At 31.8% G+C, this 17,353-nt stretch overlaps 1 protein-coding gene across 5 annotated transcripts in view; it reads right to left on the bottom strand.

Moving 5' to 3' along the window:
• Positions 1-17,353, bottom strand: part of bnl (fibroblast growth factor branchless) — a 189,922-nt gene that overhangs the window by 28,848 nt on the left and 143,721 nt on the right. The gene's annotated exons all lie outside the window — the stretch shown is intronic.

The raw sequence follows: 17,353 nt of genomic DNA, 5'->3' as shown, positions 1-17,353 counted from the left end.
AGCACTTTGAATTAATTCTAAACTTTATGAAACAACGAGAATTTTATACATTTTATTATATTGTGATATTATTTACATTCAGAGTATTATTTTATATGGTTCTTAGCATAATATTTATATGAAAACTGTACGACTAGGCCATTGATCAAAATTAATAACAATAAAAACTTCATAAATAACAATCAATAATTATACACTGCAAATCGTCTCTATTTTTTACACCGATCCGTCTCATTTCACCTATAATTACAGAACCATAGAAAAAACTATTAAAATCACGTCTAGATGCAAAAATAGACCAATAGAAGATAGATGGCGCTAGTTATGCGTGTAATTGGTTCAGTCACGCGACGACCACACACGGGGACGGACGTGTTCTCTAATTGTTGTTATTTAACTAATTAACGCAATCAATGTCCGTTTGATGTGTGAATATCACCTTTTTGTCGCAATTAGTTTAATATATGGCTACGTCTAGCACTAATGTCCTTATTAGATGCTAGGAAATAACACTTTTTTGAATGGAAATATTTAATTAAATAGTATTAAAATGTTCGCTAGACACTATAATTTGCTAGACATGCTAATTTGAAAAAATGATGGTTATGTCTATTTATTATTAAATGCTCTATCGTAGCTTATGACGTCATATCTTATTAAAGACTTCATAGTATAAAACAAAGTCCCTTTCCGCTGTCTCTATGTAATAATATTTATGCTAAGATCCTTAAAACTATGCAACGGATTTTGATGTAAGCTTTATTAATAGATAATAATTCAAAAGGAAGTATATTATAATATGTCCAGCCGCGGGTAGAAAGTTAGCTTTCCACCCGCGGCTTCTCCCGCGTTTTCAAAGAAAAACCCGCATAGCTCCCGTTCCCGTAGGATTTCCGGGATAAAACCTATCCTATATGTTAATCCAAGTTACCCTCTATATGTGTGCTAAATTTCATTGTAATCGGTTCTGTAGTATTTGCGTGTAAGAGTCAAAACATAAATACCTACATACACATACATCCATCCTCACCAACTTTCGCATTTATAATATTATAGTAGTATAGGATAGGATAGGATGTTTATTTGCATAAATTAAAATATGATACATAATGATGATGTGTCTAATTATGACAAGCAACGTTTAACAGCCACCGGTTTTATCAAAAAACGTTGAATCATGAGACATTTAGAAATCTATAATCTATTACTGATAATGTACCGGCTAATGAAATTATGAAGAGACAAGGTGTATAAATAATAATTATGGTGAAAGCTGGTAGCTGTCAAAATCGGGTTTGACCAAGGGTTTGACCAAGCGATATGGTTTGATAGGACTGTGTCAAATTATTAATGAAAGTTTGTGAAAGAGTCGGTTTTAGAAGGAATTTTAAGTTACGATAAGTAGAATCATATATTTTAATCATATTCGTACCGCGGGTTCCTGGGTTCGATTCCCGATAGTGATGAAGAAAATAAAATATCTCGGTCTGGCAGGACACAGAAGGCTGATCACCTTGACTCTGAAGTAAATCGATCAGTGAAACAGATGTGTGCATAATTTATCTGCCCCTTACCCCACTGCAGTAGAAAAGCAATAATAAGCAATAATAATTTCGCTTAATTTCGCATTAAATTAAATTGAAATCTAGGTTCACTATTAAAACAGTAATATGTATTAGATATTTATTTCAACGTACTTTTACTTACAATTATTACGGAACAAACAATCCCCAAATATATAAAAATTCAATTTGCTCCACATTACATAAAATATTTGTCGAGGCGTGTCTCCCGTGTCAATGAGGATTTCTCATTGTATCAACATTCGACACAATTGTAGGAAATCCGCTTTATTTGACACACTTTGACACAATTAATTGTTACATTGTTGCACTCGGTTCCAGTATTTCTAACGTTAGTATGTATGTCAATATATCAATGTATGTGCGCCGGTTTTAACTGGATTTAGTAAACAGGGGTTTATCCCAGGATAGAATGTAATAAATAAATTGGTTGTATTGCACTTGCAATTTTATTGATTGGAGTTGAGTTCTAGTAATAACTCTATGTCTCTCATTTCTTCCTCTTTACCGTTTTTATGTAACGTGTTAGTTAACTCTACCGGTTAACATTTTATTTATTGAACTTTTTCAGGTGTAATAACCACGTATATAATAACATACTGCAGTCAGCATAAGTAAAAATGTAGAGTCAGGTATAAAATATAAAGTCTTGTTTTAAATCACGCGGTGTGCGGCTAAAATACAAGTTAAAAACATCAGTCATTATCTAAGTATGCTACTCTTAACTCTCAAGATTTGCAATCATTACCTCAAATTATTCATAGATCACTTTATTTATAGTTCACAAATTATTCATAAAATACTATCAATAGAAATCTCTTCAAAAAAATTTAAAAGACTATTGTCAATGCGTAAGTAAAAATTCTTACACTCAATAAAACCGAAAATAGTTAGCTGAAGCTGTAAGCGTGAGGTCATCGTTCGGCCTTGTTAGCAATTTCGCGGGTGTGACGTCACACGCGGCAACGTGCGCCCGCGCACGTAGGTACTAGTGACGTTCCTAGTTATCGATAAATGACTAACGTGACTGAGATGATGCGGAAGTGATCTGTGTAAATAGATTTTTTGTATGTTAATGGAATGGTACCTACAGTAATTGATTGATTTTTTAACTGTATATTAGGCTAAAAATAGGAACAATGATTCTAAACAAAGTGCGATGGATTGTTATTTTTTAAATAGGTACAATGCCTGGGCATTGTGTGACTGTTTTCTTTTAGTGAGATAGGATATCAAAAATATGAAATTAATAGGCAATTAATGCATTAAAGTTATCTTCCACTGTTCGAACCCGGATGTATCCCTGTTGACGTGGCATGAATTTTTACAAAGAAGCTTTTTTATAACGCAGAGTCATCTATTTGCATGATATTTTATTTATTTCATAATTACAAAAGACACTACTAGACATAAAGAACACATTTGCTGAATTATATTACTAAGAAAGTCAAGTTAATTTGACTTCTTAGCTATTAATTGATATTCAAATAAACTGATTAATAGTAGCCAAAAAAGCATTACACTTTTTAATACTATGTATTTCTATAATATAATAACTAAATAATTTCTCAATTTGTATGTAAATTTTTAATCTAATTAATGAGTTTTTGGCCATCTTACGTAACGCGTCAGACACCAGTGATTCATGGACCAATAAAACGCTAGTATAATTTATGTACACATTTATGTCTTTGTGTAAAGTTCATCGATCTAAATGAGTGCCAATTGTTTATAGACATAGGAATGATAAAAAGACTGTTTTACAGTTGTGATTCATTTTGGTATAAAAAAAGTTAACAAATGCTGCTTACTTACAACCAAATACTAAGAATATGAATATTCCGTAGGCCATCTAAATTGTAGTAATAACTTTATATATGTAGGTACATATTTTATTTTGAAGTACAACTTTAGGCGCGTTGAGAGTAAAATTTCAAGGTCGCGTCATGGTAACACCGTCACGTCATGAAGTAAGGCGACAAATCTTTGAATCTTGACAAGGAAGTTTAACTTCTGACACGTGTGCTCGGCACACACGCTCTTTTTTTCAGTTCAAACAACACTGAAAAGCTTTCTTCTCGTCGTTTGTCTGGCTACAGGAAGTCAATGAAATGCGTGACCTACATGTACAGAAATTTTTATAGATATCAAATAACATGACAGTAGTAATTATCAAATAACATAACAGTTATTATAAAGATTCTGAGTTTTGTATTGCAACGTAAAAAGGGATAATAGATTTGTTTCTTTTTGTACGCAATAATTATAAGAATTAAAACACTCTCGATGACATCTCTTGATATATTAAGTTTTAAAAATTAAAAAATATGTTTCAGGTTGAAACATACATTTTTTTATTAAACTAGCAGTCCGCCCCGGCTTCGCCCGTGGTACATATTTATGTTTTCTCTACATAAGAACCATCCTGGTACTTCAAGGAATATAATAAAAAAAGAATTATCGAAATCGGTCCACCCGTTCTCTAGTTATGCGCTTACCAACACATTTTGCGATTCATTTTTATATTATAGACTAGCTTTCCGCCCGCAGCTTCGCCCGCGCAGTAAAGAAAAACCCGCATAGTTCCCGTGGGATTTCCGGGATAAAACTTATCCTATTTCCCGGGGTAAAAAGTAGCCTATGTCCTTTCTCGGGTATCAAAATATATCTATACCAAATTTCATGCAAATTGGTTCAGTAGTTAAGGCGTGATTGAGTAACAGACAGACAGACAGACAGAGTTACTTTCGCATTTATAATATTAGTATGGATTAGAAGTATATGAGTGTTTTACATAATAATGTTTGAAAATAGATTAGAAAAAAATGTTGTGTGGTTTTATGAAACCACGGTAAAAGTGAAACTTACGATAATTATCGTATTTGTACTATAATTATCGTACGTCACGCGACATGCGCTACACAGACCAAAAAGTTTGAGACAATGTAATAAAAGTTTCACTTTAATAATGCGAATTGTAAATCATAATACATGTTATTTATACACTTATGCATAGGTTTATCAGTTTATGAATAACATAATATAAAATGTAACCTTATGATAAGTATTAGTTGGTAACTAGATTATAATAATTTAAAAAAAATAAATTGTGCTTTCTTATATATTATGTCTTTTATTTAATAAAGTAACCTATCCATACTATATATTATTATTATATTATATTATTATAAATGCGAAAGTAACTCTGTCAGTCTGTCTGTTACTCAATCACGCATAACCTACTGAACCAATTTGCATGAAATTTGGTATGGAGATATTTTGATACCCGAGAAAGGACATAGGCTACTTTTTATCCCGGGAAAATGACGCAATCCCGGAAATCCCACGGGAACGGGAACTATGCGGGTTTTTCTTTGACTGCGCGGGCGAAGCCGCGGGTGGAAACGTTGTATAATAATATTATGTTAGAGCTTAAAATAGAATATGTAAATACGAATAAAAAAGGAGTGCATCATTATATGTATTATGCATATCATCCTACCTATATGTATTATAAATGCGAAAGTTAAACAACCGATTTTCATGAAATTTGGCACACGCATAGATACATATAGGTAGGTTTTATCCACAGATTTTATCCTATTAATATTTCTAGAGTATGAAAATTGTTTTATTTATAAGAATATTCATTTTATGCACTACAATTTTATTCTGTTCTTTTATCAATAGACAAAACAAAACTATTTTTACGAATCCATTGAATTGAGAAAAGAGTAAGATTTTATAGCGACAGCAATATTTTATTTACACTATCAAATCGTATACTATTTTTCATCTATTTTCAGAGGCATTTTGAAGTCGTATAATTTTTTTAGAGATCTTTTATTACGAGTAGTAGAGTTGTTAACGCTTTCAGCGCCTCTGGTATAAAACAAGAATATAAAATCATTTCTTTATTTGATCTGTATGGAAATATGCAGGTTTATATGTATTTTATGATTGTTCAGTCTATTTTGTTCCTAGTGCAGGAATAGTTACTTCTGGGTTTTTGTATCTGTGATTTTGTTGGCAAAGAGCGGGTTGGTAGATACGATTTAAGATCTTTTCATTGCGTTTTCTTACAGTAAAATTGTGTACTATTGCAGTTAGTGATGATATTAAGGCGTTACCCGGCAATTTCGACTATGTTCAACCTCTATAAAGTCTGGTACAACATAAAGCACAATACCGAAAAAAATATATAAAATAGGATGGTCTTTGATCTTTAATTGCTCGCGAGGACTTTTTTTAGACAAATATTAACATTCTTACAGCTATTGCAGTAGTGGCGATATTATTAATAGGTATGCTCAAATGTAAGTCTAAATATTATACATGATTCAGTAAAAATCTAACAGTTTAAACTTTCGCATTTATTATATTAAGTTTATCTGCAATAAAATGTAATGTATGATACAAACAATATTTATACAATAGTTTGTGTAAGTTTGGACGTGCGAACTGCGAAGTCAGGGCACAGGGCAGCTAGCAAGTATACCTAGTCAATAGTGTGTCAAAGCTCATGTAGAAATAGATTTTATGTATCATTTTATGCCCCTTTTATTAATCCTTGCTATTGAAATAAATCTGTTATTTTAAGTTTAAGATATTTATCTATGATTGGACTATTCAAATGTTTTGATGCGTGGAAAGATATAATTTTATTTTTATAGGGGAGATTTATACTGAGATACCCAAGATGTTTAACGATGTCGAAATATAGAGCTGTGAAATTTGTGTGCTTTTTCGTTAGTTTGAAAATAACTTGTTAGAAATTATTTTGAAAATATAAAGAGCATCTGTATGTCACGCTAAGATATTACAGTTTATTATGTTATCATGCAAATAGGGCTGTGCCTTTCAATTAATTAAGAAAAAGAAACTCTTTCTCTGTTACTGAATAACGTTGGAATAACGTCATTTAATTTTATGAAAACTTTTTTGTTTTGTTATGAGGTACTTATGTGTGTATTATGTATACTAAAAATGAAGGTCGATTATTATTTATAGTTGTTTGCCGTTAGGAGACCTTATTATTAAGCAATAATTAAATAAATTTATTAATGTAATAGAACCGCCTCTTTCCAAGTCTGTTTAACTTTAAACCGTCGCTTAGCAACCTTAGACCAGTTAGATTCGTTCTAAACATGACGAATTGTATACCAAATCGCGATTTCTTGGGAGAATCTTGTCAGCTTTCAATTGGTTATTTGCATGTCTAGTTTTTGGAACTAGTAATTGATTGGTGCGGTGAAATAGAGCGGGAAAATGGTTAAAAGTTTCTTATAAGATTTTTAAATAGAGCGTAAAAAGAGTGGTATAATTGATTAATGGGTTGTATTCTAAGAAGAATATAAATGAAATTAAAAGCGTAACAATTAATTGTAATTGTATTGTTTTAGTTCTGATGTTTTGTTTAATCAATTTGCAATGAGCATAGGCAACGGCACTGTGGTCAGTTTTTATAAAAACCTTAAAACGACCTGTTAAATAATAGAATAAAATATCTCCATATAAAACTATACAAATAAGTGTATTTTAAATTTAAATTTACTAGAACAAAACAATACTTATAATTTTTACGTCAACAATTTTAAATCTTAAAAAAAAAACTATCGACACACCACATCACTATTAATGTCAATTAAAATGCCCAATATTATAACCAGTGCAAAATCTCAAAGTATCAATGATCGAAAAACGACTTGAGTTCAAAGCTAATGGCTTGACCCGGAGTCGCTTGATAAGTAATCCACTTTGGTGGTATTTTATTATATTATGTTGATTAGGTGTCGTGCAAAAATACATTTTTGATAATATCTTGTTTCCGTGTTACTTTTTATATTTTAAATGTAATTGATGTTTATTTGTGAACTATTCTCATGATGTTTCATAGAAGTCAATACGGTAGATATTACTTATATGAAAAACTAGCTTTCCGCCTGCGGCTTCGCCCGCGTTTTCAAAAAAAAACCCGCATAGTTCCCGTTCCCGTGGGATTTCCGGGATAAAACCTAGCCTATGTCACTCAGAAATGATGTAGCTTTCCAACAGTGAAAGAATTTTTCAAATCTGCCAAGTAGTTTCGGAGCCTATTCAATTCATACAAACAAACAAACAAACAAAAAATCAAACCTTTCCTCTTTATAATATTTGTAGATGTATAGATGTATAGATAAATAGTATAAAAAATCGAAGAAACGTAAAATTTACCACTTGAAAGTGGTCAAGAACGGATGAACCGTTTTTATTAGGTTTTGGATTGTTCAATTCAAGCCTCCGCTTTAATTAGAGTAGGTATCTACCTAAAATTATAAAAAAATTAAAAGCTTTAATAGAGAGATGCCTATACAAGCGGAGTTGGGGCGAGCAGCTAGTTTATCAATACACCTACTATATAAATAACCTCAATTAATTTCTTACCTATATCTTAAACCTAACTCAGACAAACAACGTTTAAAACAGCAACCTTCTTCTAAATAAAGAGGTGTCGCTACTATTTAGTTCAGTCACCTTTGATATAAAGTTATTTCATTCAAGCTATCTGGTATGGCAGTAAAATTTGTTTTTTATTCATGTATCGCCCGTTTATGGGAGCAACGCGCGCGCCGCTCAATGTATGGGAACAGGGACGGAGCGACTGTAGAAATGAAGCCCTGGAATCATATTTTAGGGGCACTAATTATGTGCTATCGCTACATACTAAAACAAAGTCGCTGACCGCTGTATGTACAATGTACATACTTACATTGTATGCTGTTTGCTTACATTTTTAAAACAACGAACGAATTTTGTTGCGGTTGTTAAAAAGTGTTCCGTGATTTCATAAGATAGTCTTAAAACGATAATTTCAGTTTTGTATTTTTGGTAAGATTTATTTTTGCGTGGAAAGGTTTTATATTAAGCCATGCTGAATTTTAATCGAATTTGTTCAGATATTTTTCTAAATAGAAATACAAACTTAAAAGGTTTTTATTAATGGCATAAAATGAATGCATATGTTTGCTATAAAGATGAGAATTTATAAAAACGAGTAAGACGAACAAATTCTAAAATATTTTTATTCATGGCCTCCGGCATTACGTGTTTAGGGCCTCAAAACATAAGCTACTAGTTGTAGTCAATGATTCCATTAACGATCTTAGCATACTTATAGCGTTTTGTAATTACATTATTAATTCTGTGAGAAAATTATTAGGCTATCTCGTTTTTTTCATATTTAACTCGTTTTTAATATAATCGTTTATCATTTTTGTTATCCTGAATGTTAATAACGTTAATAGTGTTATTAATTGTTACGTAAGACGATTTCGTTTTCATAGCAGAAATATATATAAATCTTATATATAAAAATGAATCGCAAAATGTGTTGGTAAGCGCATAACTCGAGAACGGGTGGACCGATTTCGATAATTCTTTTTTTATTACATATATTCCTTGAAGTACCAGGATGGTTCTTATGTAGAGAAAACATAAAATATATGTACCACGGGCGAAGCCGGGGCGGACCGCTAGTTCCAACTAAAATGTCATTTTTTCCTACATTTATTTATCATAACAGTGAGAGTTTTACGAAAATAAGCGAGCCAATAAGCGGCTCTACTAAAATTGTCGAAAAAAAAACAAGAAACACAATTCGATATTGTAATAATTGTTTTTAGACCATTATTAGATTTATAATAGGAATGTGAAAATATAGACTACCTGCTTATAGTGTTTAATGAAATATAACGTTAATAATCTAGATTGAATCTAAAAAGAAAGTAATTAAATTAAACAGGTTTTATCAAATGGGGCATGAGGCGTGGAACTTATTTTACACCTATTAATTAGATATTTTTACTTCTAGTTTAGTTCAGCCTTCTTTAAGAACTAATACGACTGTATTATAATTATTGTTACTCTAGCTTTCGCATTAATTATAATATTAGTAGTATGCGAAAGTTTGTGAGGATGTGTGTGTGTTTGTTACTCTTTCACGCAAATACTACTGAACCGATTACAATGAAATTTAGCACACATATAGAGGGTAACTTGGATTAGCACATAGGATAGGTTTTATCCCGGAAATCCCACGGGAACGGGAACTATGCGGGTTTTTCTTTGAAAACGCGGGCGATGCCGCGGGCGGAAAGCTAGTTTATAATATTAGTAGGATTTTTACTGTGCAAGGAATTGTATTTACCTTTGACATTACATATCATCTTTGTGTATTAATAATTGTTGTAGATAGGGTAAGTAACTATATTAATATTAATTACGTAGTTCATATTTTATTTCCTGACGTACATTTAATATTATTTAAGGTAGACCGTATGTTTAGAAATTTCAAATGCCTACGAAAACCTTGAAAATGAAAAACTATATCTTATATATAAAATTCTCGTGTCACAATGTTAGTCTGCATACTCCTCCGAAACGGGTGGACCGATTCTCATGAAATTTTCTGTGCATATCGGGTAAGTCTGAGAATCGGCCAACATTTATTTTTCATATGTACCACGGGCGAAGCCGGGGCGGACCGCTAGTATTATATAGAAATTAGAATCCATACTGAAGTCCATCCCTGTATTTAGTTAAGTTATAATTAAATATTAAGTAGGTATGTAGTAGATATATAATCACGCCTGTATGTGCTCTTCTCATCAAAACCATGTTCTCTCGTTTTATAGGACTTAAACCTAATTTGATACGACATATCTAACGACAGTATGTAAACCATAAGCTGTAACAGTATGTAACCATTATCTCTAAATTTGTTTATTTGTAACTCCTAACCTCAGTGCTTGAAAGTCGTAAAATTGTTACATTTTATAGTGTTAGTTATTAACTACAGATATTATCTGTGGTGTTTGGTAATGTTTTTTTTTTTAATTTTGATACTATGTCACTTTGAGCTTATAGATTTGCCGCCAACTCCAAGAACAATATAATTAATATAATATGTAATGCTATTTTTTCTAAAGTAAGAAAGTTATTTTAATTTTTAATTATTTTTGCAACAGTATGAATTATAAGTAAAGGTAGTAGATACTAATATGCATCAAGAAACAAAATAAATATCGATTGAATTCCCGCCAAAACATATGTAACGTTTGACATACCACAGATTATCAATACCTATAAAAATACACTCGAAAATTCCGCAAGGCATGCTTTTTAAACAATCCCTTTTAAACTTCCCACTGTAGTCGAAAAAAAAGTTGCCAAAGTGTTAAAGTCATTTGGTATTATATCAATCACAGTGTTAAGGGTCGGCGTGTCCAATTAATATTTGACATTGTTGACAGTTAGTTGACATACGACGGAATAATTTGACAGCGGACCCCCCATGCGGAGGTGACACGCGTTTGTCATGCTTGCTAATTTTTAATTTAATTTTCTTTTACAGTGAGCACAAATTCGTAAAAGTGACAGCTTTGTATTTTGGCGGGAAAAGAAAATGTTTTTGTAGTGAAACTTCTTTAGGCGCGTTGCGAGTAAAATTTCAAGGTTTCGTCATGGCGACGATTTTGGTATCTTTGAATATTGCTAAAGAACTTTCAGTTCTTCACTTTTTTTAAATAACATTTCTGTTTGGAAATGAATAGAGTAATATAAAATGAAGCGAATGATAGATTGTAAAAAATGTACGCAGAGATGGAATAGAGATGACGGCATCGATACACGAAATGTTACGAAAAAAAAAACAACGATATACACATTTATTTTTACTATTTTACTCACACTGTTTATCATTCCACCCAAAAGAATAAACTAAAATAAGATACCGCGAAAACTAAATAACACCGCTCTTATTTTATTTTCGATATCTAAAATTAATTCCATTTTTGCATGTCACTGATTTATAAATTAAAATCCAATATTGTGCATTGACATTTCAATAAGTTATTATTGTATGATGGCAACCTTTCTTAACTCAATTTAATATTTGCGACTGGCAACTTGTCAGGTTCAATAAAGACATAAATCGGGCTGCACGGGGGCTGACTTAAAGGGTTTTATTAATATCTCTACAAATAAAATGTATTGCTTCTTTGGTGATATCATTAAATCATTATTTATGTAAGGCAAACATAGGATGTATATCCCGTTATGTAACTCTGACCAGAACCTTATTTGTTATGTTGTAGAGGCAATGTATAGTTATATTAGTTACATCATTTATAGATAGAGATAGATTTATATTAGAGAGGAGAGACCGAAATCTAGGTAATATTTTCGGATGAAGCTCTTAAGATTTTTCAAAACCTTTAGAAACTCAGTATACGTACCTAGTATACCTAGGCGAAAGTAAATTGTAACAAATTTCTGATACGCTATTTTATGAAATTATTTAAATGAAACTTAGATATCTCAAATCATTGCATCTCAATCGATATTATACCTATAGAATTCGCCTTAACGAAGATTGACTGATCAAAATCGCAATTCATTTTGCATCTGGTATTTTGTTTACTGTTTTACCGCAATAATTCCCTTCGTCATCGTTTCGTTTTCCGTATTAGAAAGTTAGCAAAATATTAATTGAATTAAATAATTTCTCTATATATAGTCCGGGATACATCGCCCATTTTTGCAAGTGATTACTATCAAGCTAATTTTTCGTGAGTAGCTTTATTTTGATGAGATGCCCAATAATGTCATGTACAAAACTCTCGATTGTGGTAGCTACCAGAGGAAACAAGGATAAAATATTTTGATTTGATGGTTCTCAAATATTAATTACTAACTGAATGTTTTTTTTTGTTTAATCTCAAGATAATTATCTAAATTATTCGAAAAAATATTTGTCCTACAAAATCTATGGTTTGATCAAAGAGTCCCCCTTTCCAATGTGTATCGATAACGAAGTCATCATAAATGATTACTAACCAGCTGATTTTTTTATTTTCACTTATTTAATACTTATATAATTCAATAGACATATTGTCCTACAAATCTTATATATAAAAATGAATCGCAAAATGTGTTGGTAAGCGCATAACTCGAGAACGGCTGAACCGATTTCGATAATTCTTTTTTTATTATATTCCTTGAAGTACGAGGATGGTTTTTATGTAGAGAAAACGTAAATATGTACCACGGGCGAAGCCGGGGCGGACCGCTAGTTGCGTAATAAATATTTGAGAACCGTCAAATCAAAAATTTTTATCCTTGTTACCTCTGTAAGCTACCACAATCGAGAGTTTCGTACATGAAATAATTGGGCATTTCATCAAAATAAAGCTACTCACGAAAAATTAGCTTGATAGTAATCACTTGCAAAAATGGGCGATGTATCCCGGACTAATATTAATTATATCTATAAACTAATTAATAATTACAACGAGACAAAATATAAATATATACTGGGGTTTAGCACTAGAATTCTAAAAATGAATCATCAAAGTCTGTTCATCCAGTCGAAAGTTCCGTAACAAACCCAATAAAAAATACAGTCAAATTTGAAACCTCCTTTTTTGAAGTCGGTTAAAAAACAACATGTCTTACTCTGAAAACTTGAAAGACAGTTTACTCCTTAGAAATAGTTTCTTTGGTGATAAGTGATAACTGTAGTAGATTGCTCCGCCTTATACCTTCATAATTAAGTACAATTTTCTATTAAATATCTATAATAATATCTAAATAGTTATTATTCTCATTAGAAGATAATATAACAGGACAGGCGCTTTAGATAAACGGAGAAAGCTGAACTCCTTAATTGTGAATGAGGTGATTAGAACAATTTGTAAGTAAATTGATTTAAAATACCACATTTATAACTAAATATATCTATTGAATAGTGTCTAGTCTATTTAAAATAAGTAATAACTTTATGATGCATTATTACTACATAGTATAAAACAAAGATGCTTCCCGCTATCTGTATTATGACAAGTGTATGACCTAACAAGTTACATATAACTACGCAAGGGATTTTGATGCGATATTTTAAATAGATAGAGTGGTTCAAGAGAAAGGTTTTTATGTATTATACATGGATAATTGTACCCGTATGTATCCTGGGCGGATCACTAGTTATATTAGTTATACTTCAAATATTCTCACAATAAATATAATCTCTCACAATAATAATAAATTTTGACTGACCGGTTAGCTTGGTTGGTAGTGGCCCTGCCTTCCAAGCCAGAGTTCGTGGGTTCGATTCCCATCCGGGGCAAATATTTGTGTGATGAACATAGATGTTTGCTCTGTGTCTGGGTGTTAATTATCTATATAAGTATTTATTTCAAATTATATATGTACTAGGTTTCCGCCCGCGGCTTCGCACGCGCAAAGAAAAACCCGCATAGTTCCCGTTCCCGTGGGATTTCCGGGATTGCGTCATTTCCGTCTATCCCGGGATAAAAAGTAGCCTATGTCCTTTCTCGGGTATCAAAATATCTCCATACCAAATTTCATGAAAATTGGTTCAGTAGTTTAGGCGTGATTGAGTAACAGACAGACAGACAGACAGAGTTACTTTCGCATTTATAATATATGTATGTTTATCAAATTATCAGCCATCTGGTTTCTATAACACAAGCGAAAGCTTAGTATGGGATCAGATCGTGCCGTGTGTGAAATTGTCCTGAAATATTTATTTATTTATTTAATAACATACACAAAAATATCTTCAGTAATATTTTTTCTATTAAATATTATTATCGGCAGTCGGCAGAAGCTGCGTAGTTAATAATAACAAAGGTCAAATAAAACATGATTCGATTGCAATAGCCAATACCCAGTGTCACGCAAATGTTAATCCTCAATTATAATCAATTAATAATTATGTAATTGACATGTGATTATTATGTAAATAAATATAGGTAGTAATTAATGATGATTTACTATCAAGTAAGTTATAATGATAATTGTTTTATGTTTAATAATCTATTGGCCATTAGTTTCGTTTTATATCAAAGGATACTTTGAAATTTATATTCTACTAGCGGTCCGCCCCGGCTTCGCCCGTGGTACATATGAAAAATAGATGTTGGCCGATTCTCAGACTTACCCGTTATGCACAGAAAATTTCATGAGAATCGGTCCACCCGTTTCGGAGGAGTATGCAGACTAACATTGTGACACGAGAATTTTATATATAAGATTTTGGTGTGTACCTACAATAAGGAATTAATTAATTTATTCATACTGTTTATTTTTAAGCTATTGCATAGCTTCTATCGTGGGCCTCGAGCGCGGGGACCGAATCCAGAAATTGCGTAACGAAAAAACCTCACGCTCCCCACTCCGACGGGCACGGAGGTGTGGCTTGAAGGCATAGCATGCAATAGCTTTACCGCGGCAGTCCCCGAGTGCCACACGTCTTTTTATCTAAGACTGCAATGGTTGCATAAATGTACAAGGCAACGAATGTTTAAGAATTAAGAGAATAGCAGAAACCTATTTCACGCATCCTAAAAAAGCCTTAGATTCTTGAAGCTGACTAGTCCAGTCACATTACTATAGTATTCTGTATTGAGCATAATCTATACATATACATAATAAATCTGTAGAAGGGTCAATTCTGTACATTGAAAATATTGAAAAAATTAATAGCAGGGGGATATACTATATTACTGGATCGATATCAAACCCAAATATGTGATTAAAAAAATTTTTGTCTGTCTGTCTGTCTGTCTGTCTGTTTGTATGTGAAGACATCACGTGAAAACTAACGGTTCGATTTCGATGAAACTTGGTATAATTATACCTTATTATCCTGGGCGTAAAATAGGATACTTTTTATCCTGGAAAAATACGTAGAAAAAAAATTATCTTAGTTTTTCAGTTTTATCCATAGACGTTGTTCTGTAGAACCGCGAACACACGTTGCGTATTATTATAGGCCTAGCCGTATTTGGGTTCAATAGATATTAATAAGATGTCATTGTCAGAGTTAATGGAGAAATAAACCATCCACGCGAAGACCGACATCCGCGCGGACGGAGTCGCGGGCGGAAGCTAGTAATATCTAAAACAACATTCAGTCCAAAATATTCTCCACTTACAAATTCCATAACTATCTGGCATGGGATTTCTAACACAATGAGACAGGAATTGAATCCCTCAGGACATTTTATCACTACCATTATCATCCCGTTGGCTTAATAAATATTAAATAAAGATCTCATAAGGATAGATGCATAATTTTAATGTTATTTATTGGCTTCTCGAGTCTTTGTCGCGCCGACCGTGTGTTTTTAATTTTGGGGCGTAACTGTGAACTTGGGTGACAATGTTTAGGGTTGTCACTTGAAATTTATTATTATTAAAGCTATATAAATAGTTGAAAAATGAAAGTTGAATTACGGCTGCAGATAATATGTAAAGTAGGTGCAGTGGATTGTTTTCTTAGTAGATATTTCTAACATACCTACAGTGTTGGAATAAAATAGTTTTTACTTTTTAGTGTTTTCATGTGTTTTAGGTAATATAAGAAATAACTATACCAGAGTTTTGTTAAAAAAATCAATTCAAAACTTCAGAATATCTCGACCTAAATTCATTTTACAAACTAATTTGCTAACAACAAATACAATAATTCTAGATTTACATACCAACTTAATACTAAAATATTACTATACCACGTTAATCAGCTCTAAAATATTATAAGTATTTGTGTCAACCCTAACTCACTATACCCGGTGTGAATGTCATACATTCTATTCTCTATAGCCCTAACAATGTTACAATAACTATGGAATGTTCGCTACTAACTTTAATCGAATTGTTCTAGCTACGACTAGTTTGAACCCGCGGCTTTACTTGCGAGTTACCCAAGTAAAAAGTAGCCAATGCAATAAGCTAGGTATAATTTTAATCTTTGCTGAATTTAATTAAGAACTGTATTTTGTGCAAGAATATAAAACATTTCCATCGGATTGCTGACTCTGAATAAATCGATTGACTTCTAAAAAAACTAAATGAATTAAAAAAAATGATAAAAAATATGTCTTGTTATGAACAATTCAGTACGGTAGTATTGAAACGGAAGCAAAGGATAAAATACATTTCTTTCAAAACGTATAAAAGTAAACAAAAATATATGAAAGCTTTGAAACAATTTGTCGTCAAACATTCAAATGCTAATATCCGACAAACTTATTTATCCTATGAAACATCTATCGTAATTTTGTCGTACAAACGTTTATTCACTTCAAAACAAATTCTAACCACGTAAGATAAATGCACCTATTTAAGTCACTTCCTAAAGCCAGACATATACGCGAATACATTACGAGTTCAATACCATAAACATGTAACAATATAAGCTTTCACATTAAATTTGTAGTCGTAATGTAGATTCCTAGAATATAACAGTTTCTTGCTCTTAGACTAAGTAGAAATCTGTTGAAAATATAAATAGGCAGGGCTAAGTAAACAAATAGTGACGTGCGAGACGTTTATCGATAAATCTGTCGATGTTTTGACGTATCAATGTCGGATCAATGACTTGAGATATTTGAATTGGTTTGTTTATTTGCGTTTCGTTTGGTTTGATATGGAAATGCACCTTTCATCTATAGTAATTGTTATGAATAGATTTTAATATGTTTATTGACGGTGATTTATTTCTAAGCAATTGATTGATTTTAATTTCTATAGATAAGTTTTGTTAGTTTGATCTTTAGTAACATATTTTTTTAAGCAACGTGAACATTGCTAAATAATTATAAAATAAGTTATACAGTTGTATTTTATGATCACAATCGATGTGAACGTGATATTTGTTAGTATAAAGTATTCCATTCAACTACATTGATCAAACAAAGTTTAAAATA

The sequence above is a fragment of the Colias philodice genome, chromosome 20 (genome assembly GCF_061535455.1).
Source record: "Colias philodice isolate Cphi_HAF_F1 chromosome 20, ilColPhil1 Martin Lab GWU primary, whole genome shotgun sequence".
In the NCBI taxonomy this organism is placed as follows: Eukaryota; Metazoa; Arthropoda; class Insecta; order Lepidoptera; family Pieridae; genus Colias; species Colias philodice.
This window is presented reverse-complemented; position numbering and strand designations above follow the sequence as displayed.